Raw genomic sequence first — 25,748 nt, 5'->3', positions numbered from 1 at the left:
GCTTGCTTTGCCAGGATCTCTCAATTGCACAGCAGAGCTACTGAGCCAAGCCTCTCTTCCTTCTATTGGCTGAGGCTCCTCCCCCTCTTTATCCTCTGGGGGAGGAAGGAAAGAGCCAGAGCTTCCTTTGCCTAGTTCTCTGGATCTCATGGGAAAGATACAAAGAAAGCACCTTTAAAACCCAAGAGTGCTAATGTTTTAAGCATGTTTTATTTTAAGGGTTTTTTTAAAAAAAAACAACCAAACCTTTAATTTTGCTTGTCTGTGTCCTTTATAAAGTTTGTATCTCTATTACCTGTCATTACATTTTATAACATGCATGGCCTGGCCTGACAAGGTCTCATTTATGCCAGATTTGGCCCTCATAACAAATGAGTTCAACACTCCTGGGGGTCACCATAAATTGGCTGCAACTTGACAGAATTTTCCACCACCACCATTTAGCAGAATAACAAATGCAGATTCTAAAACATTCAGGCAAGAAATTTTTTGACTCCTTAAATACAAGTATTCCTTTAAAAAACAAACAAACAAGAATTTTACAGATTTAGAAGGCTTTGTGCATTTTCAGCTGTAATGAGGAGGATTTGTTGGAGGCTTTTTACATCTTTTTTTTTAAACCCAAGATATTTTACCTTTGTACCCCACAATTCCCCACATTATGCAGAAACTTCTTCCTTGTCTTAGAGAAACCTGCTTCATTGCTCTGCTGTTTCAGCACAGGATTACCAAATTTGCTGTTCAATATTATACAGATTTTAATGCACTCCTTTGTGCTTTCAGACCACACTGTAGATTACAGGGCTTTTATTGTAGCAGGAACTCATTTGCATATTAGGCCACACACCCCTGATGTAGCTAATCCTTCAAGAGCTTACAGGGCTCTTAGTACAGGGCTATTTCCTTATCCAGAAAGTGAAGAAGGAAACAAGGGGATCTGCTATCTTGGATTTGATTCTCTCCAACAAGGAAGAATTGATTGAAGAAGTGGAAATAGTGGGCAGTAGCGACCATGTGATTTTGGAATTTACAGTCTTAGGGAAGGGAAAAGCTATACGTAGGGCGTTTTCGCACTGACCTTAATCAGCAGCGACGCCCCTCTTCACCGCGCAGGATCTGCGCGGATTTCGCACCAATTGCCGCGGAGCACCCGGAAGAGCCGCAAAGTCCTGCAGCTTTTGTGGCGCAAATGGAAACTGCCAAAAACCAGTTTCCATTTGTGCCGCAAAAGCCGCGGGACTTTGCGGCTCTTCCGGGTGCTCCGCGGCAATTGGTGCAAAATCCACGCAGATCCTGTGCGGTGAAGAGGGGCATCGCTGCCGATTAAGGTCAGTGCGAAAATGCCTGTAGTCAGACTTATAGGTTGGACTTCAGAAAGGCAAACTTTGATAAACTTAGAACTATGCTGGGTAAAATCCCCTGGTCAGAAATACTCAGGGCCGTAGCCAAGATATGGAAGGTTGGGGGGCCTATAAATTTTTCAAGGGGCACTCAGCAGCCCCACCCCATAGCCTTCCTTCCTACTCCCTTCAAATAAAACTGCCCTACATTATTTGGGTGATGGCGAAGGGAGGGCAGCAGCTACTAGAGCACTGACTGAACTTGGCAGGCACTGCAGAGGGAAACTGACAAATGTTTTTCTTTGGCTTTAAGGGGTGGGGGGAGTCCCCCACTGCTTAAAGCCAAGGAAAAAAAGGCAATTCCCTTCTCCTGCACTGGCTGAACTCCGCCGGGGCTGCAGAGGGAAACTGACAAGTGTTTTTCCTTGGTTTTAAAGGGTGGGGGGAGTCCCCCCCCCTTAAATTCAAGGAAAAACGGCGATTCCCCTCTCCTGCACTGGCTGAACTGGGCCCAGGCTGCAGAGGGAAACTGACAAGTATTTTTTCTTGGCTTTAAGGGGAGGGGGGAGTCCCCCCCACACTTAAAGCCACGATAAAAGGGCAATTCCCCTCTCCTGCACTGGCTGAACTCGGCCCACACTGCAGAGGGAAACTGACAAGTGTTTTTCCTTGGCTTTAAAGCCAAGGATAAATGGCGATTCCTCTTTCCAGCACTGGCAGCAGAACTCCACAGGCCGGGCCTGGTGGTAGGGAAGGAAGGGACTGCCCTCCCTTCCCTGCCATTCAAATAGCACACGTAGGCTGATGGGCAGCAGAAGCAGTCCCAGTCTTCCGTGCCAGTTAAAGGACCCATGTATCAGCTGATCAGCAGGTGCTTTAACTGGCTGGGGGATGCTTCTGCCATCCACCCCCACATAGGATTTGGGTGCCAGGGAAGGGAGGTCAGCAGGAAGGAGACCAGAGGCCCTGGGGGCTGGTGTGGGCCCAAAGTTAGGGGGTCTTATCCAGAAGTGGGGGGGGCTGTTCCTCCACAGGCCCCTTCATAGCTACAGGAGGAAGGGAGTTCAAGAGGGGTGGGAGTTTCTTAAAAGCAAAATACTGAAAGCGCCATCACAGATGATTTCTATAAGAAAAAATAGAAAAAGCCTAAAGAAGCCAAAGTAGTTCCATAAACAGCTCTCTAAAGACTTGAGACATAAAAAACACTCCTTTAGGAATTGGAAGGAGGGCCTTATAACCAAGGATGAATAATGAACAAATCACCAGTGCTTGTAGAGAGAAAGTTAGGAAAGCTAAAGCTCAGTATGAGCTTAGGCTGGCCAAAGATGCTAAAAACAACAAAAAAGGGTTCTTTTCTTATGTTCAGAGTAAGAAAAAGAGCAAGGACACAGTAGGCCCATTGCGAGGGCAAGAAAGTGAAATTGTAACAGGTAATGAAGAGAGGGCGGAACTGCTCAATTCCTACTTTTCCTCAGTCTTCTCTTCTGTGGGAAACAGTGCTCAACATGGCAAAAACAGAACATATAAGGAGGGTATGAAATTCCAACCTAGGATCAGCATAGGGGTAGTACATAAACACCTAGTTTCTTTAAATGAAACTAAGTCCTCAGGGCCAGATGAATTGCATCCAAGGCTTCTAAAAGAGCTTGCGGATGTAATTTCTGAGCCTCTGGCTATTATTTTTGGGAATTCTTGGAGAACAGGAGAGGTGCCGGAAGATTGGAGGCGGAGACGAATGTTGTCCCCATCTTCAAGAAGGGGAAAAAAGACAATCCGGGTAACTATCGACCCATCAGCTTGATGCCTATACCTGGAAAAGTTTTAGAACAAATCATCAGTCGGTCCTGGGACATTTAGAAAGAATGGATGTGATTACTAAGAGCCAGCATGGGTTTCTCAAGAACAACTCATGTCAGACTAACCTGATCTCTCTTTTTTTGAGAAAGTGACTACCTTGCTGGATCAGGGGAATACTATAGACATCGTTTATCTTGATTTCAGTAAGGCTTTTGATAAGGTTCCACATACTATCCTTGTTGACAAGTTGATAAAATGTGGTTTGGATCCTGTTACCATTAGGTGGATCTGTCACTGGTTGACAGATCACACCCAAAGAGTGCTTGTGAATGGTTCCTCATCCTCTTGGAGAGGAATGAAAAGTGGCATGCCTCAAGGATCTGTCCTGAGACCTGTTTCGTTCAACATCTTTATCAATGATTCGGATAAAGGAAGAGAGGGAATGCTTATTAAATTTGCAGATGATACTAAATTGGGAGGTGTTGTAAACATGAGAGAAGACAGAAGCAGGAAACAGGATGACCTTGACAGGCTGGAAAACTGGGCTAAAACCAATAAAATGAATTTTAAAGGGGATAAATGTAAAGTTCTGCATTTAGGTAGGAAAAATCCAATGCATGGTTATAGGATGGCGGAGACTTGTCTTAGCAGTAGTATGTGCGAAAAGGATCTAGGGGTCTTAGTGGAACATGAGTCAACAGTGTGATGCAGTGGCTAAAAAGGCAAATGTAATTTTGGGCTGTATCAACAGAAGTATAGTGTACAGATCACATGATGTGATGGTATCGCTTTACTCTGCTCTGGTAAGACCTCACCTGGAGTATTGTGTTCAATTTTGGGCACCACATTTTAAGAAGGATATAGACAAGCTGGAACGGGTCCAGAGAAGGGTGGCGAAGATGGTGAAGGATCTGGAGAACAAGTCCTATGAGGAAAGGTTGAAAGAGCTGGGGATGTTTAGCCTGGAGAGGAGGCAGCTGAGAGGTGATATGATCACCATCTTCAAGTACTTGAAGGGCTGTCATATAGAGGATGGTGTGGAATTGTTTTCTGTGGCTCCGAAAGGTAGGACCAGAATCAATGGGTTGAAGTTAAATCAAGAGTTTCCAGCTCAACATTAGGAAGAACTTCCTGACCATTAGAGCGATTCCTCAGTGGAACAGGCTTCTTCAGGAGGTGGTGGGCTCTCCTTCCTTTGAGGTTTTTAAATAGAGGCTAGATGGCCATCTGACAGCAATGAAGATCCTGTGAATTTAGGGGGAGGTGTTTGTGAGTTTCCTGCATTGTGCAGGAGGGTGGACTGGATGACCCTAGAGGTCCCTTCCAACTCTATGATTTTATTGTGAACTCCAGGATGATTAACTACATCGGGGGGGTGTGTGGCCTAATTTGCAAAGAACTTCCTGCTACAAAAAAAGCCCTGCAAGAAATAATTTATCTTAGCTTTTCTTGCCTTACCTCAGTTCAAGATCTGATTGTAGTTACTTTCCAGTCTTTCCCCTTTTAATTCTCAGTATCAATCATGGGAAACTAATTCTAATCCCACTCTATATCAAAATGGGAAAGTACTTCACTTAACATCCACTAAGAACTTCTACATTTTCCCTCTTGGCATGTCTTTAATAGCTATATGATCAGAAGAAAGACCACAGATAAAACTTTTCTTGACATGGAGATGCACAAGGCATTGAAGCCTTGTCCGGAAAAGGGTAAGTCTAGCAGTGCCTGATTTTTTAAAAAATATATATATCGAATTAATAGGGGCACCCACTTTAAGTGCAGGCCTGTTGCCAGAAAATTTAGGGTGGGGGGCAGGGGATAAAATTCTAGGGGGGGCAGGGCCCAAAATGACATCATAAATGATATCGCAATTATAAAATAAAAACCTGTTGATGGGTGCTTGTCTTCTGAACCTCAAAATGCTTTCAGGCACTTTCCCCCATACCGGTGCCCAACCTGAGGCCCTCATCTGATTGAGCTCTGCCTCCCTCCCTCCCCCCACAATGCCTAGGAGTGGGCTCCACCTGCCTGAGTGAGTGCACATGAAGATCCTCCATCCTGGGCCAGGGGAAGCTGAGGCAGTGGATGGTGGGCTGCATACTTGCCAAGCTCCTTGTTGAGCTGGTACTTGTCAGTGAAGTGGGTGCACATTGTCAGGGTGGCCATGTTTTGGCTCTGGAATGCAGAAAAGGCTGGGGCTCAATGGTGGCAGCAGCAGCAGCAGTACTGCCACGGGGACATGGGGCTGGGTGAGGCAGCGTGAAGTGATCCTGGGCATGGGAGATCAGCAGCAGCAGACTTCTTTGGCGGCAAAGAGGCCACAGAGAGTGTGGCTGAGAGGTGTTGGGAAATACATGTAAAATTCAGAGGTGTGGTGCACCACATTGCATTCTTTGACAGTACATGCATTAGGGTCCAGGATTCTGTATCCTCTTCCACCATTAGCATAGCCCACATGTATATCGAGTTCTGCTCTGGGGTCTAGTTTTCCCATTTTCTCCTTTGGTACAAATGCATATCCTTTGGAACCAAAAGATCTTAAATATTTTAAACCAGGTCATTTGTCATACCAAATCTTCAATGGGGGACTGGTTGGAGGGGCCTTAAAGGTCAAGCAGGGATTTGATTGGAGGGGCTTGGACCCCCCAGCCCCCTGTAGCTGCAGGCCTGCTTAAGTGAGTGATTAAACTGCTAATTGATTACATTCTGCATGCTCAGTGTGAACATGAAATAGGCCAGACATCAAAAGAAGATAACCGATAGGAACATAGGCTCAATCAGACAACAGGCTTGGCATTATCTGGCCACATCTCTGTTTTATCCAGTGGTCGTTGTTCCAGAGAGGTGTGCCAAAACATGCCAATCTTAAGCCATCTCACTATGCACTCACTTCATGGTTGACTATTCAGACAATTGGGAGGCATCCTTTTTTTGTTGTTTGCTTTCATGCATGTGCATAAGCTTGTATCTGAAGCTCATGGTAATGCACATTGGGGCCAAGAATCCCAACTACAAATACAAGTTGATGGGGTGTGAACTGGCAGAGACTGACCAAGAGAGAGATCTTTGGGTCGTGGTAGATAACTCACTGAAAATGTCAAGACAGTGTGTGTTTGCAATAAAAAAGGCCAACACCATGCTGGGAATTATTAGGAAGGGAATTGAAAACAAATCAGCCAGTATCATAATGCCCCTGTATAAATCGATGGTGCGGTCTCATTTGGAGTACTGTGTGCAGTTCTGGTCGCTGCACCTCAAAAAGGATATTATAGCATTGGAAAAAGTGCAGAAAAGGGCAACTAGAATGATTAAAGGTTTGGAACACTTTCCCTATGAACTAAGGTTAAAACACTTGGGACTCTTTAGCTTGGAGAAACGTCGACTGCAGGGTGACATGATAGAGGTTTACAAGATAATGCATGGGATGGAGAAAGTAGAGAAAGAAGTACTTTTCTCCCTTTCTCACAATACAAGAACTCATGGGCATTCAATGAAATTCCTGAGCAGACAGGTTAAAACAGATAAAAGGAAATATTTCTTCACCCAAAGGGTGATTAACATGTGGAATTCACTGCCACAGGAGGTGGTGGCAGCCACAAGCATAGCCACCTTCAAGAGGGGTTTAGATAAAAATATGGAGCAGAGGTCCATCAGTGGCTATTAGCCACAGTGTGTATGTGTGTATATATATTTGCCACTGTGTGACACAGAGTGTTGGACTGGATGGGCCATTGGCCTGATCTAACATGGCTTCTCTTATGTTCTTATGATCTTTTTTGACAACTCTGCAATCTCTCCCCCAAGTATTGCGGACCCTTCACATTGCCTCACTTCCTTGGAATACAGAGGGGGGGAGTGGGTGGGATGTAAGCATCATGCAGATTTACACAAGAGGAGCTTCATTGACTCCAGTAATTCACTCTTGTATCAGTCATGGGATGCTTTCAAACAGCAACCCTTTTTCTGCTAACACAGTTTGCATGGGGAAAAGTGGGATGAGGAGTAGGGTTGCCAGCCTCCCCAGGCTCCCTGTTAATATGGGAAGCTAACTAGGTGCTGTTTCTATGGCTTTCCAACCCCAAGAATCCGGAGGGGTTTTTTGGGGGGGGAGGGGGATTATTGCTCAAAAACCACTTCTCTGGGGGCTTCCAATCCTGAGTGTTCAATACTTTGGGGTGAAGATCCACATGTGCACATCACTACCTGATTTTTTAAAAGCAGCAGAACAGAAGGTTCACACTTCCCAGCTGCCTTGAGTTTGCAACAGAGAAGTTCAGGCATCTGGAAATGTGAGGTGAAAGGCAAATGTCACTGTCTGATCATGCACTTTAAATCCAGAAGAGAACAACAACATCACTGGATCAAAGTGCTCATCTGACCATAGCCATAATTAAAACTGTCTCTCTGGGTAGACATGGTGGGGGGAGAGAATCAGTCTGGCTTCAATATTAGTTCATGAAGAATCTTGAACTAGGGAAAGGAAGTCTTAGAATGGTGACATTCAGAGCAGTTTGAGGAAAGAATCTGACCAACACATGCTCTCTTTTTTCTCCATGCCATGTGGATAGACCCAGCACTGTTCCCTTTCTCAATTCCCTTAGTTCTTAGTATCCACAATCTACGATATTAATGTTATTGCCTCCTGAATATGCTTTCCCTGGAAATGCAAGTCATGGTTACACTCCAACATCAATAAAGAGAGAAATCAAAGATGTTATAACGAATTGGTGACCCAAATAAGGAACACTTTGACACTAGTAAAACAATAGGACCATCCATTACATTGCACAGAGCTGCCATGTCACTGTTGGCTACATGTGTCCTTTCCCAAAATAAATTACACACTAAAAGGTGATTTGCATTGAATGTTAATGCAATGGAATGTGAATGATAATGTATGAACAACATGTTTGTTTCCAGGAACAAGTCATTCAGGGGATGCCTTGGGACTGAAATGACATCTTGTCTAACCTGTGAAATTCTGGAATCATCTCGAGGTCCTAAGCAGCATTAGGCAACAATGGGGTCATCAGAGTGATGGTGTACAAAGGAAGATAAGACTTCTGTACCTGAATAGTACAGAAGTGCACATTTTTTTGGTGCAGCTTTGCTCAGCTTTGAATGGCAGTCTGTACCTGTCAAAATCCCAGCTTCAATCTACTCAGCTATTAATGGTACAGTAGTAACTTTGCCCTCTACACAATCTGCTCAGTTTAGAGATCAATTTTGAAATTATTTAAACTTCATTTTTTCCCCATCCTTTGAAAAAAGGAACTTTGCCCTGCTACCCTCCAGATTTCTACTTCCTTTCATGCAATATAGTATCTCACCCCTTATATGAAGATCTGGTGTTGTGTGTCCTGGTAATAATCTTTGTCTGCAAAGTGGAGTGAGAGCTGATACTTATGCTCAGCTAGATGCGCAAGGAGTCTCTGCTCCAGTGTTGTTAGATTATTGCTGTTGTCTCCATTAGCTTGTAGAAAAGAAAGAGGTCTCACACTTAAAATGTAACGCACAGCTGCCATTTTCACAGGCAAGCATGACTCTCTGATCCTAGAGATTTCACAGGCAAGTGGCAAGCCTCTTTCTTCCACCACTGATGACCCAAGTCACGCAATACCATGCACCATGAAATCCCATTAAAGCAAATGGCTGTAGTGATCAGGTTCAGTGCTCAGGTCAGGCAATCCAGGGTCATGGATTTGACAAGAGCTGCACCACTCAGTGGGGATGATGGCGGGTGAGGAGAGGAGTCAATTTAAGAAAGCATTTGATGGACTGGTCTATTGATTCATCTTAAATAGCAGATCTGCTTCTCCTTCCAAGTTTGCAAAGAATAGGGGAACATGATTTCACATGGTCAGATTCTGAAGCACTTAGGACATAGTGGAATTTTTGTACTTCACCCAGAGGAACAAACACCCTGGATTTTGTCCAAAGCATCTTTCTGGAGACCAGTTCTACTAAGAGCTGTGCTCCTGGCGCTCAGCCTGCAGTGCTAGCTGCTCAGTTTTCTGCGATGTTGTCAAACACTAACACGCTGTAGCATAACAAATGGAACTCAATTTCAAGGTAGCACCAATTAGCATCCCCAGCTTCGATGTGCTTTGTGCTCCCAGGAGAGTTCTGTTCAACCCATGTGAAATCTCTTCACAATAGCTCCAATCCATCCCCCCCCCCCCACACACACACCACTCTCACTCCCAACAGGACACAATTTTGCAGTATTCAAGTATAATTAAACAGTCAGGCATGACACAGAGAACAGCTCTACCTTTCTGCAACCCTGGTGATTGTTATGATTGTTAGTGATTATGTCTCTGGGTTCAACAAAACAAAATGATTAGATCTCCCTATATAGGCAAGCTGAGGGCTTCCACGATTCTTAAGCAGAAATGACACCGATCTCAGTGTCTGACACAGAGTCACAGAAAAAAAATATATCAGCCCAGACAATCAAAGCAGCCTGCTCTTAAAGAGAAGGCAAACAAAAAACTATGGAATGGCACAGAGAAATGTGAACAGCGAGAAAATGAGAAAAAGAGGATATTAAAGGGAATCTGGACTGAGACAGAAAGTTAAATAAGGAATAGCATTGAAAAATGAGATTAACAGGCTCACATGTGCACATGAATGGAACTACGGCACAAATTCACAGGCTGCTGTGGCAAGAGTTGAGCGAAACAAAAACAAAAAAATGATAGGGACAAACATCTTCCAAAAGATGGAACATCTGCAAAGGGGGGAGAGGAATGCTGCTTGCCAGTTGTATTTTGCAAAACAAAGGAGAAAACCTTTTCTCTGCTTCAAAGTAGCTCCAAACACATGCTGGCTTTCCCAGCACCAAATGTCTCAAAGCAAAATCCACATCTCCGTCCCAAAGCCGCATAAACCTGAGGCACAGTCAGCAAAGGAAGGAGAAAATTCTTATCACCATTCAAGGAAAACATAAATGAAGAAAGCAACTTTGTGAGCATTCACTTACCAGGCAGGCTTCTATTCCTGAGCACAGCTGCCCTGCACGTTCCTCAGTCCGCTCCACACATACAATTAGTGGCAGAGATGGGGGCTGCGTGTTTCTATGGAGTTGGAGATTCTCTTCCTTGACTATGCATGAGGTGACTGCAGCTACACTGAAATCGCCTCGGAGGTCCACATGCACAAAAAGTCTACAAATCTGCTCAGCCTCTGTACACTGCTTAGAGAGTGATGCAGCCAGCCAGCCAGCCAGCCTTCAGCCTACATCTGGGCATACAGCATTCATGGACACGCACACACAAACACACACATCGTTGTGTGTGTAAATGATTTGCACAAGGCTTCCACCTGTTTTAAACTAGGAGGTTCTGTTTTCTTCTGATATCCATACAGGCATTCAGTCAGGCAAAGTGAAACAATAACTGCTGCAGCCAAAGATAGGATGTGGGGTTGGGTGGAACCTCTGTAACATTCCTCTGAGAGACTCTTTTCTACACTGTACACAGTGCAGTCCTAAGCAGAGTTATATCCTTCTAAACCCATTGGTTTCAATTGACTTAAAAGAATGTAACTCTGCTTAGGACTGCAATGTGAAAATTCTTTATGCTGCCATGTAGCAAACACACTAAAAACCATGCTATTACAAACACCAAAGTTCATGCAGGTAACACGGCATTTTAAAAAAAATCTACTTCTAAACTTTAATACCCGGCCAGCTAACCATATGAGCTCTCTGAGTGGCTTTGTTCTGCTGTTCTACTCCTCCTGTGCAAAAAGTTTGTTGAAATGACATAACCTGAAAAGTAGTCACACTCCATCAAAAACTTCCCAGAAGAACAGATTGCACAGTAGCAGCATGAAATCAATAAATATGAGCTAAAGAGCATTTGGCTCAAACCAAGTGAGACAATTTCAAAAATTGGTGGGAACAGCAAATAAGCTTTAGAACACATAGGTTTAGATTAAAAGTTCAGCAAACACTAAGAATTCAGTACAGAAATTAGCCAAGTGTAGAGGTGAGAAACAGGGCCAACCTAAACACATTTCTAAGGCAACTGAAGTCAATGAGTTAGAAGGGGTAACTCTGTGTAAAATGGTACTGGAAGACATCTTCCCTGTCTGCCTTCAGAAAATCCTGTAAGGCTGCAGTTACACACTCTAAATAATGCACTTTCAATCCAGTTCCAATGCCCTTTCCAACTGGATTTTGTCAGTTCACACAGTAAAATCCAGTTGGAAAGTGAAATGAAAGTGGATTGAAAGTGCATTATTTAGTGTGTGTGATCACAGTCTAAGACTGCCTGAAGAGGATTTGCAGTCAAAGATGAATATGGTTAGATAGACAGTCTGTGACTCTTGGTGTTTGGATTTGGATCCTAGCATTTTTGTATATGGCTGCTTTTACTTGAGTAATATTTTATTTTTAATGTTTTTATATACCTTATGATGAGTTGGAACCATACTAAAATTTTATTTTCCAAAGGCAGAATTTAACTTTCCTGCCGCTCCTTCCTATTACAGTCCACTGATCTTGACATAAGTAGGGTGTTAAACAGCAAAGGGAAACTGGAGAAAATTGCCAGTTTGTTCTGGATCCAGCATGATGCATTTTTGTTGTGAGTCACATTAGCATCCTTTCATGGAAGAGGGGAAAGTCAGAGGAAAAGTGCCTCCTTGTGTGCACTTTCCTGGAATAAAACAGAGTGGAATCCTAATCAGGATTGTAATTTAAAACAAGTTTCCAACATTGTTTCAAGGAGACTTATGACAACACCACAAAATCAGTGAGTGTAAAGTTACTGGTTGCCATTGCAGAAATTACAGAGAAATTTTAACTGCAACTACCACCATTAGCAAGCAGAAATTGCTCCCCAAGGATGGAATAAAGAGTCAGACACAGAGTATTGGTATAAAATTGGGCCACTTTATTCAACATTCTAATAAACAGCAAGGGTACCCCACCAGCGGCCTGGCCAGGGCTAGGGGTCACCACAACTGCTCCCCTGTCATTAACAGGTGAGAGACCCAGCCCCACAGCCGGAGCTGAGTGTTACTCAGCTCCCTCCAGGCAGGCCCAGCAGGGAGGCACGCACCAGAGGGCCCAAACCCAGATGCACGTCTCGCCAGAAAGGCACCCTGTAGCCGAGCCTCGCGGACAGTCTGCATTCTCCAAACCCAGGTCTTCAAACCCGAAGGCTGATGATGCCAGACCCCAAATTCCCCAAAAGGGGGATGCTTCACAGTCCTCCCCTAGCTGCATAGTGCCCTAAACCCCAAAAACCTGCCACTAAAGTGACCGCCTATTTAACAGTGCCTTCTGATAGCCAAATCCTCAATCCACTGCATTGCTATGTAGGATAGGCAAAAAATGCACTCCAGCCACTGCCAATCAGCCAAGGTGTAAAAAATTCCTACCCGGCTCCTCCAAGGAGACAACCAGCAAATTGCCCACATAACATGCAGGGCGAGCGGGAGGGCCGATCGTCTGCTAAAACGAAGGAGCCGACGAGGAGCGCCTTTTTCTCTGCGCACCAGGAGTCAGGCCAACTATCCGCGCACCAATGTCCACGGAAATAGACTCCAAAATCCAAGGAACCAGCAGCATCAGACATGACCTGAAGCTCAGCTTCGAGCCTCATGTCATCCCTAAAAAAAGAGATTCCATTAAAGGACTCCAAAAATTCCTGCCAAACCCTCAAATCATCCCTCATGCTGCAGGTGACCCTAGTTCTATGCTGAGGCAAACGTAACCCTGCCATAGCATCGCACAGCCTTCTAAGAAAAGCCCTCCCAGGAGCAACCACTTTGCAAGCAAAGCTGAGGTGCCCAACTAGCTGCTGCAACTCCAACAAAGTAACCTTCCTTTTAAGAAGAAAGGTAGAAATCCTAGCCCTCAGCTCCACTATTTTCTGAAGAGGCACCCTAGACAACTGCACAATAGTGTCAATCTCAATCCCCAAAAAGGTCAACCTCTGGGTCGGACCTTCAGTTTTCTTCAGGCGCTAAAGGAACCCCAAGCTCTGCTGCCAGCTCAACAAAGCCAGACAGCAACTGCCCACAATGCCCAGTCCCCTCGGGACCCACAAAAAGGTAGTCATCCAAATAATGAACGACATCCTGCAAACCCACTTTCTCCCACACAGCCCATTCCAAAAATGTGCTGAAACGCTTGAAAGCCGAACATGACACAGAGCAGCCCATTGGCAATGCTCTATCCATGTAAGATTGACCCTCAAAAGAAAACCCTAGAAGTTCAAAATCATCGGGATGGATAGGTAAAAGGCGAAACACAGACTTAATGTCGCATTTCGCCAATTCTGCCCCCACCCTGCAACGCCTCACCACGGCAATAGCCTGGTCAAAGCTGGTGTACTTAACAGAGCATAAGTGCTCTGGGATCCCATCATTCACAGACTTTTCCTTAGTAAAAGACAAATGGTGAATCAAATGAAATTCACTAGGAGCCTTTTTAGGCACCACACCCAAAGGTGAGACTCTAAGAGTATTCACTGGATTATGTGAAAAAGGACCCAGTATCCTTCCCTCAGCCAGCTCTTTTGCAATCTTGCCCCTAACGACCTGCTCCAAGCCCTGAACTGACTTAAGGTTTCCTGACATAAACGGAACTCGAGGACCCTAAAAAGAGATCCTAAACCCAACTTTAAAACCTTCTAACAAATACAAAATATCAACCCTTCGAGGGTACTTTGACAGCCACTGCTCAAGAGGTCCCACCCTTATCAGGCTGGGCCCCTTTCTTAGCTGGAAAGGCTCCTCCGCTCCCGCCAGGCTTCTTCGTATTTTTACGCCCACGAGCTCTAGGGCAGTTGTCAAATGAGTGGGAACCACCACACATGGGGCACTCGTGCTTGAACTGGCACGCCTTCCTATTACATACCCCAAGGGATCCAAATTCCCAGCAGAGCATGTGGGGTTGAACCGCCTGCCCCGCTACACCACGGGGAGAGCCTGATGGACCAGCAGCGGATGTGGATGACCTACTCACCAAGTGACCACTATCAGAGCGATCACCCAGATTAGGCCTAGCCAGGGACATAACCTGCAGCCAAAGCTGCTGATGGATCCGATCCCGCTGAAGGGACGGATACAAGGCAGCCCTCATCCTAAATTCCTGGTCATATTGTAACCAGGCTGGTCCACTAAAGGCCATATAGCCTTTATAAATTATGTCCAAATACAGGAACAGGGATGCTGCCCGCCACGGCTGCACCCTCGCAATCACCCCGGCATAAATACAGAACCCAGAAAGCCAATTAGCCCAGGTCCTGTCCACCTTCCATTTTTTCAATTTTTCCTTCTCTTTCTCATCCAATTCTTCCTTGTCTTTTTTCTCAACCTCCCGAAAGAGAAGAGAAAAAATATCCACGTACTCCCCTTTTAATATTTTTCCCTAGTAGCGGGAAGCAAGTGGTCCCCCAGCAGCAAGGCAACCTCCCCAAAAGGCAAAGCAGCAAAAGGCACCATCCCATATGTTGAGGGTGCCCCCATAAAGGAAACAGCCATGCCAGGATGCCCTGCGCCCGGGTACACACTAGGAACGCCTTGCCCACATGGCCAAGCCCAATTCTGAAATGCGCCCAACGCAGAGGAGGCAGGCACCCCCGCGCTTGACATGGAAGTGCCCTGCCAGGCCGCCAAAGCAAGCCCCCATGCTCCCCATGGCCAAACCTGCCCAGGCCCCGCCTGTAAATTATCACCCGACCTACCTTCGAATCCAGCAGGAACCAATGGCAAACCGACCCCCGATGCTCCAACCGCCATCATACCCACCTCCGGACTGCAAAGGCCAGCGTCCCTGCCAGGCACGACTCCACCAGACCTGCCCTCAAGAATAGACAGCCTGGTGAGAATACTGCCTGCTTACCCTTCTTAGATTGCCTCACACCATCCTCCCCACCTGGAGAAAGGATGCCCGCTGCCTGTTCCAATGCTCTCAATCTACAAGCAATATTGGAATCAACCACCATATCACCCTCCTCATTAGAAGAGGATAAAGGTGGTGGCCTTTTTGCAGGAGCCTTGGGCGCCTTAGGCGCTGGCTTTTTTCCTTTGGGCTTGCCCGACCCTTTTCCACCAGCCAACTAAATAGCAAGTACAAGACCACAAAATGGCCTCCTGCAGCTCCACTCAAAAATGGCTTCCCCCTGGAAGAAGAAAGGGAACTCAAAATGGCCACAAAAGCCTCTGCTGCACACCAATATCCCCAAAAGGAGAAAAATGGGGGGGAGGCTCTCCAAAATGGTCACCTGCCAACCTCAAGGGCAATAATAAAAAACCCAGGTTGCCCCATAGGCCCATACTCTCAAAAATTAAAAGGGGAAAGACCAACCTCTGGGCTCCACAACCCCTGCCCCAGCAGACCCCAAACCCTAGGCAGACTCAGCCAACAAGAAGGACAACGCCACGCCCTCCACCAGCTCCGATGCCACCGCCGCCAGCCCGCAGCACTGCAGCCGACGTTCCAGCCGATGCTGCAGCCAACGCTTCACCCGCTGCTGCCCAGTCGACTGCCCCAACAAACCCCGATGTCCAACCAAAAACAAAAGAAAAGCCTCAGCCGATCGTCTGCCAAGACGAAGGAGCCGATGAGGAGCCTTTTTCTCTGTGCCCCCTGACTCTTCCCATCCAGGGAAGCAAACTCTGCTCATGCAGCCTAGCAGCTACGCTGCAGTCTGCAAGCGTAAGAAAGCCCTTAGAAATAAAGCAGTTGTACAGGTCCTCCTGAATGCTATTAATGGTTAGCCAAGTCCAGAGAAAAAGCAGCAATAGGAAAAAACCATAATTTTACATAGCTGAGTGGGCTTCAGGGCAAGAGGGTTTTTTTTTTAAAAAACATGATTATGAATGGAACCTGGGAACAAAATGGCCTCCAATGCAGCTGTTTTAGCCCTGGAGAACTGTGCTGTCGTTAAGTAATCTGCCACATTTAGCATTAGAAGCATCTAAGGTCTTCAAGGGTGTACAGCATTTATCTACCTGGGAGGGTAATGCAACATGGATTAGCATGGCTGGCTGTGTTTGGGAGGGAGAACAGATTAAAAAAAATGTAACTGATAGAAGTCATAGCCCTACCTGGTTTCGCAAAAAAGCAGGACACAAAGCCAAAAGCAGTCTCAAAACAAGTGTTAACTCCCTCAATGAAAGGCAGATCAATTCCCTCTAGAGCATTAGCTTTACCAAACAGTATGATGTCTGGATTAACTTTCAGTTTGTTATTCTCCACCTACTTGACCATTGTATTCAGGCACTGGTTTAAGACAGAAAGAATATCAGTTGAGAATTTAGCTACAGTGCAACAAGAGCCAGTTTGGTGTAGTGGTTAGGAGCACAGACTTTAATCTGGGGGAACTAGATTTGTTTCCCCACTCCTTCACATGCACCTGCTGAGGGACCTTTGTCAGTTTTACAGGTCCTCCTGAATGCCATTAATGGTTGGACTGAACCAAGTCCAGAGAAAAAGCAGCAATAGAAAAAAAACATAATTTTACATAGATGCCTACTGAAAGAGCTCTCTTAGCCCCACCTACCTCACAGGGTGTTTGTTGTGAGGAGAGGAAGGAAAAGGAGATTGTAAACTGCTCTCTGAGTAAAGGGCAGGGTATAAATCCAGTCTCCTCCTCCTCTTCCTCTTCTTATTCTGGGTGCAGCTATGCTTCAGGTGGCACCATTAATGAAATACAACAGTGTGTGTCATGGGCTGAGATACACAAAGATTATTTAGGACCTTTTCTCCACCTTCATGGTTTCTTCCAATTGCCTCTAACATGGTACTGTACTATCAGTGCCACAATGGACAACCAGTGGTGCCATGTACTAAAGGCACAAGTCCCAGCAGAATGGAGCTCAGAAGGAACTGCAGTGCTTGAATTTGCAAGAGGCTAGCCAGATAGGATGTGAAGGACAGACAGAAAGACCAGACTGACTCGGCAATTTGTAGGAATGCTGAGAAATGCTAGTACTCAAAAAGCATGTAGCTACCCAAAAGCCAGAATTTGGACATTGCCTTGGCCAGATATAGAACCATCTACAGCCAGGCTAGAGAACCAGTGGACTGTTTTGTTGGGTACAGCTAAGCTGGAATGTGGAATTAGCACTGGTCAGATCAGGTGAAACTAGTTTTAGCTGTTACCTTGCAGCCCCAAGGGGCTTGCATGAGGGTCAGTGGAACACAGACAAATAGGTTCCTAGTTCTTCTAGTCTTAACTGTTCCTAACATATACCTGGCTAGATAGGCCAATAGAACAGCATAGTCTTTTAAACAGCCCAGGTTGGACTACATTGTGGAATTTGATTGAGTTACTGGGGTGCTCAGTGAGGCTGTCAATGAACTTTTAGTGGAAGTGCACATGATATGGCCAGTTCATCCAAAAAGAAGAAATAGTCAAGTGCTTACTATGCTAATTTGGATTTTTCACATGACATTAAAAGCCATCATTGTGCCTCTTGTGCTGTATTCATGCCATCTGTGGATGTTGTTGCTGTAAGATAGCAAATGGAAGAGACAAATTTATAAATCAGATTTATTACACTCAAACCAATGTAGGTTTTATAGTCACACTGATGATGGCCTATCATTGTGAAGACAATGGACAGCATTGCATGTCTTTGTAGGACAGTAGATGGACCAGACTGGATGGACCATACAGAAGTAGGGGGCAGGTTTTATCCACATTGCTAAGCTGTTATCAGGTGCAACATTTTACTTTTAGGACTTGGATACCAGCTATTTGTTTATATGGCGGGGGGAGGGCCGCACATGAATGGACAGTGTATGGGATGGAGGCTACAGTGATTCCTCTACATGTCTTGGACACAGGGAAAGTTTTGCACTTCCTCAAAGTCTTCTCAATTATAGCTTATTTCTTATTCCACTAAACACAATGTGAGCGCCATTGAAAGCCAAGCCTGCTCCACCTATATATCCTGTTTCTGACTTTATGTTTTGACCAATCTAGACAGTGACTGACATAATCTGGAATTCACACCTAAATCCATTTGAAGTCAGTGAGTTTAGAAGGGTGTGGCTATGTTCAGGACTCTGTAGAAAGAGTCACTCATTATACACAAGTTAACACAAACTAATTTAAGCCTCAACTGTGTAAATGTCCATCACCTAATCAAAGATTAGGTTATAGAACTTCAGGTTATTTTTTGTGCCTCTAACACAGCAATGTCAACAGGGTATGACACATATGCTTCCAGAAGATATTAGCAGTGTGTCGTTAACTCAATTCAGACCTCCTAGAAGTGAAAGTCTAAACAAGCTGATTCACTGTTAATACTGCAATGTAAATTTTTCCTCCACTGGTCAGGACAAACCATTTGCCCCCCAAGGTCAGAATAAAGAGTCAGACACAATGCATTGGAATAAAATGGGGCCACTTTATTAACTAAGCATAAACAGCAAGGGCACCCCACCAGCGGCCTGGCCACTCCCCTGCCATTAACGGGTGAGAGACCCAGCCCCCCAGCCGGAGCTGAGTGACTCAGCTCCCTCCAGGCAGGCCCAGCAGGGAGGCATGCACCAGAGGGCCCCAAACCCAGACACACGTCTCGACAGAAAGGCACCCTCTAGCCGAGCCTCCTGGACAGTCTGCAATCTCCAAACCCAGGTCTCCAAACCCCAGGTTGATCATGCCAGACCCCAAATTCCCCAAAAGGGGGATGCTTCACAGTCCTCCCCTAGCTGCATAGTGTCCTAAACCCCAAAAACCTGCCAACTAAAGTGACCACCTATTTAAAGGCACCTTCCCTGAGCCAATTCCACAATCCACTGCACTGCTATGCAGGGTAGGCAAAAAACACGCCCCAGCAACAGCCAATCAGCCGGGGCGTAAAAAATTCCTACCCGGCTCCTCTAAATGAGGCAACCAGCCAAGCCTACATAACAGACAGGGCGGGCAGGAGGGCCAATCAACGACGGAATGACCAAGAGGGGAACGTGGAGCTAGTCATTAAATCGGCTAAACCCCACCCCTCATATTGCGCGCCCAAACGGGCGACTTCTGACTCCTCCCTCCCAGGGAGGCAAACAGCGCAGCAGCCTAGCAACTACGCTGCAGGCTGCAAGCTTCCAATTTTAAACCTTATATTATGTAAGGTAGCCCTGACCTGGATAGTCCTGTCTTGTCAGCTCTAGTGATTACTACTTGGATGGGAAGAAGAAGAAGAGGAGGAGGAGGAGTTGGATTTATACCCCACCCTTCACTCCGAGAGTCTCAGAGAGGCTTACAATCTCTTTCCCTTCCTCTCCCCACAACAGACACCCTGTGAAGTAGGTGGAGCTGAGAGAGCTCTTTTGAGAACTGCTCCTGAGAGAACAAGTCTGAGAGAACTGTGGCTGACCCAAGGTCATCCAGCTGGCTGCATGTGGAAGAGTGGGGAATCAAACCCAGTTCTCCAGATTAGAGTTCACCGCTCTTAACTACTACACCAAACTGGTTCTCAATTTGGTCTAGGGTTGTTATGTAGAGGCAGGCTATGGAAAACCACCTCTGAATGTCTCGCTTTGAAAACCTATGGGGTCACCAAAAGTCAGTTGCAATTTGATGGTTTAAAAATATTAGGTACTTTGTTGCTGGTATTTTAGAGTCTCTGCAAGGAAACTACTATACTGGCTCCAGAATGAAATGAGGACATATATCTAGAATGCAGGGAAATGTAGCAACTTTCCTGGTCATTCCCATTCTCCAGTCTGTTGGCAAAAGTGGATTCGGGGCCTGTTCACAGCCATGACCAAACTGACTTATTTAGAATATTGGTCAAGTATATAATTTAGTGCATAGTAAAGGAATCAATGGCTGATAGCAGATGGGCAATTCGGGCCAACTCAGGAATGACTCTGAAATCAACCCAAAAAATCCCTCCACATGCAAATATCTGCCGCCTGTCCTCGTCCCATACTCACCCTGTCCTCCAGCCTCTGCAGCACGACTGAAAAAGCTACCACTTCCAAAGTGGTAGCAAATTTTTGAGCCACACATCAGTCGCCTCCTTGACGTCTGGAAGCAGAAAGGCACAAGCAAGGCACCTTGGTGGTGTGAAATCGCCAAGCCGCCCTAAGTGACAGCTGGGTAGGGGGTTTTTTACTTAAAAATGTGCATAACTACTGAAAATGTATGGGGACAGGAATGATGCACAACAGCCATCTGAACATGCCCATGTTGGCCCATGGACGGGATGGGGACAGCTTGCAAAGGAGCATGTGAAGGCTTCATAACAGCTCTTTTTGAGCTGTCCTGATTTGGGACACCTCAGCTGCCCCAGCTGCCCCAAGTTGCCTCTCTGCTATCAGCCATAGTGCACTTAATTCACAACATAGCCCACATTAAATACACCATCCCAACTCTATGCATGACCACTTAAGATACAGTCAATTTCCAAAGCAGAGTTTTTTACATTACCAGTTTGCCTCAGGTTTACCCACTACTCCCTGATGTGCTATATAATTGCCTTGAATAAAGGTTCAATTCACTATAACATTCAGATGTGCCAGAATACCCACAAATCTCTGGGAAATGCACAAATAAAATTGAATTGAATTGCTTTGTACTCACTGAAGACCTGAGAAGATGGAGGCTTTCCAATCCATAGCATTTCATGCCAGGGAACAACTGGGTGTGCATTGTGTAATCTGGTAGACCTTCCTTGTCTGATTTGTTTGTTGCTTATAGTGACTCCAGCTTCTTATGAGGCATGCCAATCACAAAAGGAGATGCAGTAATAAAATGTGAAATCAATAGACAATTATTGTCAGTACAGAAGCTGCCTATCAGTCCAGAGCATTGCTACTTTGGCCACTGAGTGCAGCAATAGTAGCACAAAGGAACCTAAATGACCACAGAATAATCTAACAGCTCTATTCTGGGCTGCTTGACAGCATGACCATGTCTGCACATATCAAGCCCCCCAGGGAGTCGTTCATTATCTGTAATGGAAGCAGGCACCTGATCAGGATGTTGCTGATAATCAAATCAATCAGTATTTCCCACCGTTGGCAATGCAAAATTTCTGGGTGATCCTTCAGGAAAAGGGCCTCACACATTACTAGAACTGCACATCAAACTCTGCCTGTGGAGGAGAGGACAGGAAAAGCAAACATTTTCCGTCTCAACCCTCACCTGCAGAACAGGCAATGGGCAGCCATTATACATGGCTGGTAAGGGGGCTAGACCATAAAGATGTTTCTAGACATGTCTCAGTTGCCAAAAGGCAGCTGGCACAGGGTGGACTATTTAAGCCTACCTTCACTCAGACTTTGCAAGATAGCCACCTGCCTGGTTGTGGTTTTTTCCAGGACTGAGTAGTATTTTTTCTGCTTTTCTCCTAAAACATGCTGGCTGGATATAGGAATTCCCATAGTGCTGTATGCTGACTTCCTTTTTATTCATAATGATAAGATGCACCTGGCGGTCAGTGTAGATTGTGTTATTTAGGAGAACAAAAAACATCAGCGAGCACCTTGAGGCACCACTGAAAGTGGTTTGCTTCAGACCAGTGTCCCAGGGCTTCATGACCAAGAGAGCTGGGACACAGCCCACATTGGAATAGGTCTGCCTCACCTTAGCAAAGTTTTGTTGCTCAGAGTTGGAGATTTGTACAGGCCTTTTTTAAGAGCCAGTGTGGTACAGGACCTGTAAATCCATGTTTGAATCCTTGTATTACCATGGAAGCTTTCTGGGTGATCTTGGGTTGGTCACTCTCTCTGGGCTCCACCTACTTCAGAGAGCTGTTGTGAGGATTAAATTGAGGAGGGAAGAACAATATTGTAAGCTGCTGTGGCTCCCCATTGGGGAAAAAAGTGAAGTATTAATATCCAAAGAAATAAAACAAGCCAGTTGTGAAGTTGATTGCTTATTTATTTGTTTATTACATTTATTAATCACCTAACTCCCACAGTTGTGGGGCTCTAGGCAATGTACAGTGTTATAAAAACAATAAAACCATAAAATCAGGATTAAACATATAATACATTAGTTTAAAATCAAGAGGTGAAATTTGCAGTTCCCTGCCATTTCCAGCCTGTGGGTATTTTGTGGATATGTGGGAGAGGAACTGGATCAATCAAAGGGATGGAGGGCAAGGGAAGGGTGCCAGCTGTGATCTAAACAGTTGCTGCCCTCAACCAAATGCCTGGAGGAACATCTCTGCCTTGCAGGCCCTGTGGATTTGCATAAGATTCTGCAGGGCCCTGATGGAATTTGGCAGAGAGTTCCACCAGGTTGGGGTCAGGACCAAGAAGGCCCTGGCTCTGGTCAAGAACAGTCAGATATCTTTAGGGCTGGGGATCACCAACAAGTTGTTATTTGAGGAGCATAATGCTCTTTTGGGGATGTACTGGAGAAGATGGTCCTGCAGATATGTTTGTCTCAGACCTAGGGTTGCCAAGTTCAATTCAAGAAATATCTGGGGACTTTGGGGGTGGTGCCAGGAGACATTGGGGTGGAGGCAGGAGCAAGGGTGTGACAAGCATAATTGAACTCCAAAGGGAGTTTTGGCCATCACATTTCAAGGGACTGCACATCTTTTAAATGCCTTCCTTCCATAGGAAATAATGAAGGATAGCGGCACCTTCTTTGGGGGCTCATAGAATTGGACCCCCTAGTCCAATCTTTTTGAAACGTAGGGAATATTTTGGGGAGAGTCACTGGATACTATACTAAAAATTTGGTGCCTCTAACTTAAAAAATAGGGCCCCCAGAGCCCCAGATACCCGTGGATAAATTCTCCATTATTTTCTATGGGAATATGTCTCCATAGGGAATCATGAGTACCCAGCAGACATTTCCCTCCCCTCCCCCTGCTTTCTGATTACCCTGAAGTGGGGGGGAGGGCCTTCAAACCGGGGGATCCCCTGCCCCCACGTGGGGATTGGCAACCCTACTCAGACCACTCTAGGTCTTAAAGGTAAAAACCAAAACCTTGAATTACAGAGGATAGGCAGCCTATATGGAAGAAGCCTAGTTTCTAATCCAGGATGGAGGTTCTCCAAAGCATGATGAAGTATGAGGAGGTAAGCAGTCTCAGCTTCAGCATCTCAGTTTAGGTATCCACACTGAATGGGTGGAGTTGAGATCTGTTGTTTAATGCTTTTGTCAATTCCATGTTGGGAAATACTTGGAGATTTACTTTGAGGGTGGGGCTTCCCCTGCCAGCCAGCTGGCTGGTGGCGGATTGGAGCCCCCAAAATCCAATCAGCCTCAAGCAGTTACCAAACAATTTTGTGGCAGCACAGTAGCTGTAGTATTTCATATCCAGCTGGCTGGCAGGGGAAACCCCACCCTCAAACAGCCCCCTCTCACTTTGATGTCATTGGTGCAATTACATCATGTGGAAGTGACATCATTGCACTATGCACAATGCACAGTGATATTGCTGATCTCGATGAATTTTGACCAAAATGCTAGAGCACTGCCACAACATGCACAGTGTGATGATGCAGATGCAGGCTGTGCATTTTGGGGACTAATTCCATCCTCCAAGCCCACAGTGGAAAGCAGCGTCGCCGCACCCTCCACACTCCCAGAATGGTCCCTCCCACTCCCCACCAGCCAGGTAAGTACACTTGAAACAAATAAGGCAACCCTACTAGCAAACCGCTTTGTAGTAGGTGAAATTGATGCCCTCCCAGTACCATGAATGGTTGGGTCAGATAATGGAATAGTTACAACCCCTATAAGACTGTGTAAAAAGAACACACATGCTCCAAATAACCTTGACAATAACGCAGACTTAAATGAACATCAAATGGCAAGATTTCTTTTAAAATATGGTGCTTATGACTGGATGACCAATCAGTTTTCTTACTTTTTATTTATATTTCTGTGGAGGAGAAGGAAAACTGGTACTCCCATTAGACTGTGTTGCAATGGACATGTGTGAAATGTTGCTTATGAATTGCGCCATAATTTTCATAAGCAAAAGCAACCTTATGAACCCCATACTGCTCATAAGTAGCTGAACAACTTATTGAAAAACTGGTTTCCTGTTCATAGCCAACAAACAGAATGTGAGCTGAACCACATTCTGAGTGTTCCTATTCTTCCTACAATGAACCACATTCTAAATGTTCCTATTCTTCCTACAATGAACCACATTCTAAATATTCCTATTCTTCCTACAATGAACTACCAAGAGAACTGTCCAGAACTCATGGATAGAGATGGGCACGAACTTGCTCATGAACCAAAGTTCTTGATTAATTTGCCCAGTTAGTGGTTCACAAATGGAAGTTCGTGGTAGGTCAACTGGCATAAACTTTCCATGAGCTTTCAAGCAGGTCTGTGGTGGTTTGTGAATGGATACATCTACAGACAAATTGTCTGTAATCAAAATGTTTGCCAAGCTTCAAAGCAACCGGGAGGGTGGGTAGAAATCTCCAGCCTGTGCATTTGGTGTGTGTAGCTTGGAGGGGGTCCATTCCATACACTTTTGAACCTGCACCTGACATTTTCCCCAAAAACACTTTCCTGGGGGCATAATTTGGATCCTCTAAATCCAATGTGCACATAACTTGGGGCTATGTAAAGGACTATCAAGGGGAAGGCTCTTGGTGTTTGGTGTCTCTACCTCGCACAGGGTCTGTTCCATACATAACTGAACCTCCTGAACCTGTGCCTGTTATTTTCCCAGAAAGCACATTCCTGGGGACACCTTCTTTGGCAGTCTGTAACTTGGACTTCATAAATCCAATCAACACCAAACTTTGAGGACAGGTAGAGAAGAGTCAGCAGGAGATCCTCTGCAAGTTTAGTATATTTAGCACACCAGAGGGCCATTCTACCACATCATGAACCTCACAAACTGAACCAGTTTGTTAGACACTGAAAAGTTCATGACAGCTCATGATTCATGAACTAAGCACACCATTAACCACATTTTCCTAGTTCATACCTATCCCTACTGATGGGATGGAAACAGGACTAGGAACAAGTATCCTGGAGGCTTCCTTTTCAGGTCAAGTAAATTGCAATGTTTCGAATATCAGGATAGATTTCATCTTATAGTTATTTTATGTAGTTTTAAAGTGACCTAGTGTATCACTATTTATACATAAATAATAGTTATCAAAGTACCTGTAGGGTTTGCTCTCTACAACTGATCATTCAGCATCATGAAAAAAATTCCCAAGAACTGAAAGCTGTAGTCCCTCAAGCAGAAGCCACGCAATTAATTAGGGCACTGTTGGTTACCTCATGAGGGTGTTGATCCACATTACAGCACACACCATGTAGGGCAGATGAATGTTAATTATTCAGAGATATAGGGGACCAAAAAATAATGGAAGATGTTTCTGAAAGCCAGAAACTGGGGTTACCAAACACCATGTGGAGCTTGGTGATCTCCCAGAATTATAAATGATGTCCAGAAGACAGAGATCAGTTCCCCGACATAAAATTGCAGCTTTAGAGTGTGGGTTCTATGGAAATATCCTGCTGAGGTTCCTCCCCTCTCCAAACCTCACTCCTCCAGATTCCACCCCCAAATCTCCAAGAATTATCCAGCTGGCAACCCCACCAGAAACACAGCTGGACTAGTCTCTCAGTTAAACATGCTAAATAGGGAGTTTTGTGGGCCAAAATAGAATAGCCTTGAAGAGGGATAAGAAACAAA

General features: G+C 45.3%; 1 protein-coding gene across 4 annotated transcripts in view; it reads right to left on the bottom strand.

Annotated features, from left to right (window-relative positions):
• The window catches only part of SYT6 (synaptotagmin 6), a 258,819-nt gene that overhangs the window by 212,143 nt on the left and 20,928 nt on the right, over positions 1–25,748 (bottom strand). For 2 of the 4 annotated variants that reach the window (XM_060231187.1, XM_060231186.1), the window contains exon 1: positions 10,123–10,373. The exons of the other annotated variants lie outside the window; for them this stretch is intronic. The gene's annotated coding sequence lies outside the window, so the exon portion shown is untranslated. Of the gene's footprint in view, positions 1–10,122; positions 10,374–25,748 lie in introns of those variants that run through there. 4 annotated transcript variants of the gene reach the window in all.

This window comes from Heteronotia binoei, chromosome 2, assembly GCF_032191835.1.
Source record: "Heteronotia binoei isolate CCM8104 ecotype False Entrance Well chromosome 2, APGP_CSIRO_Hbin_v1, whole genome shotgun sequence".
Classification (NCBI taxonomy): Eukaryota; Metazoa; Chordata; class Lepidosauria; order Squamata; family Gekkonidae; genus Heteronotia; species Heteronotia binoei.
The sequence above is the reverse complement of the archived record's forward strand: the minus strand, read 5'-3'. Positions and strand labels throughout refer to the sequence as shown.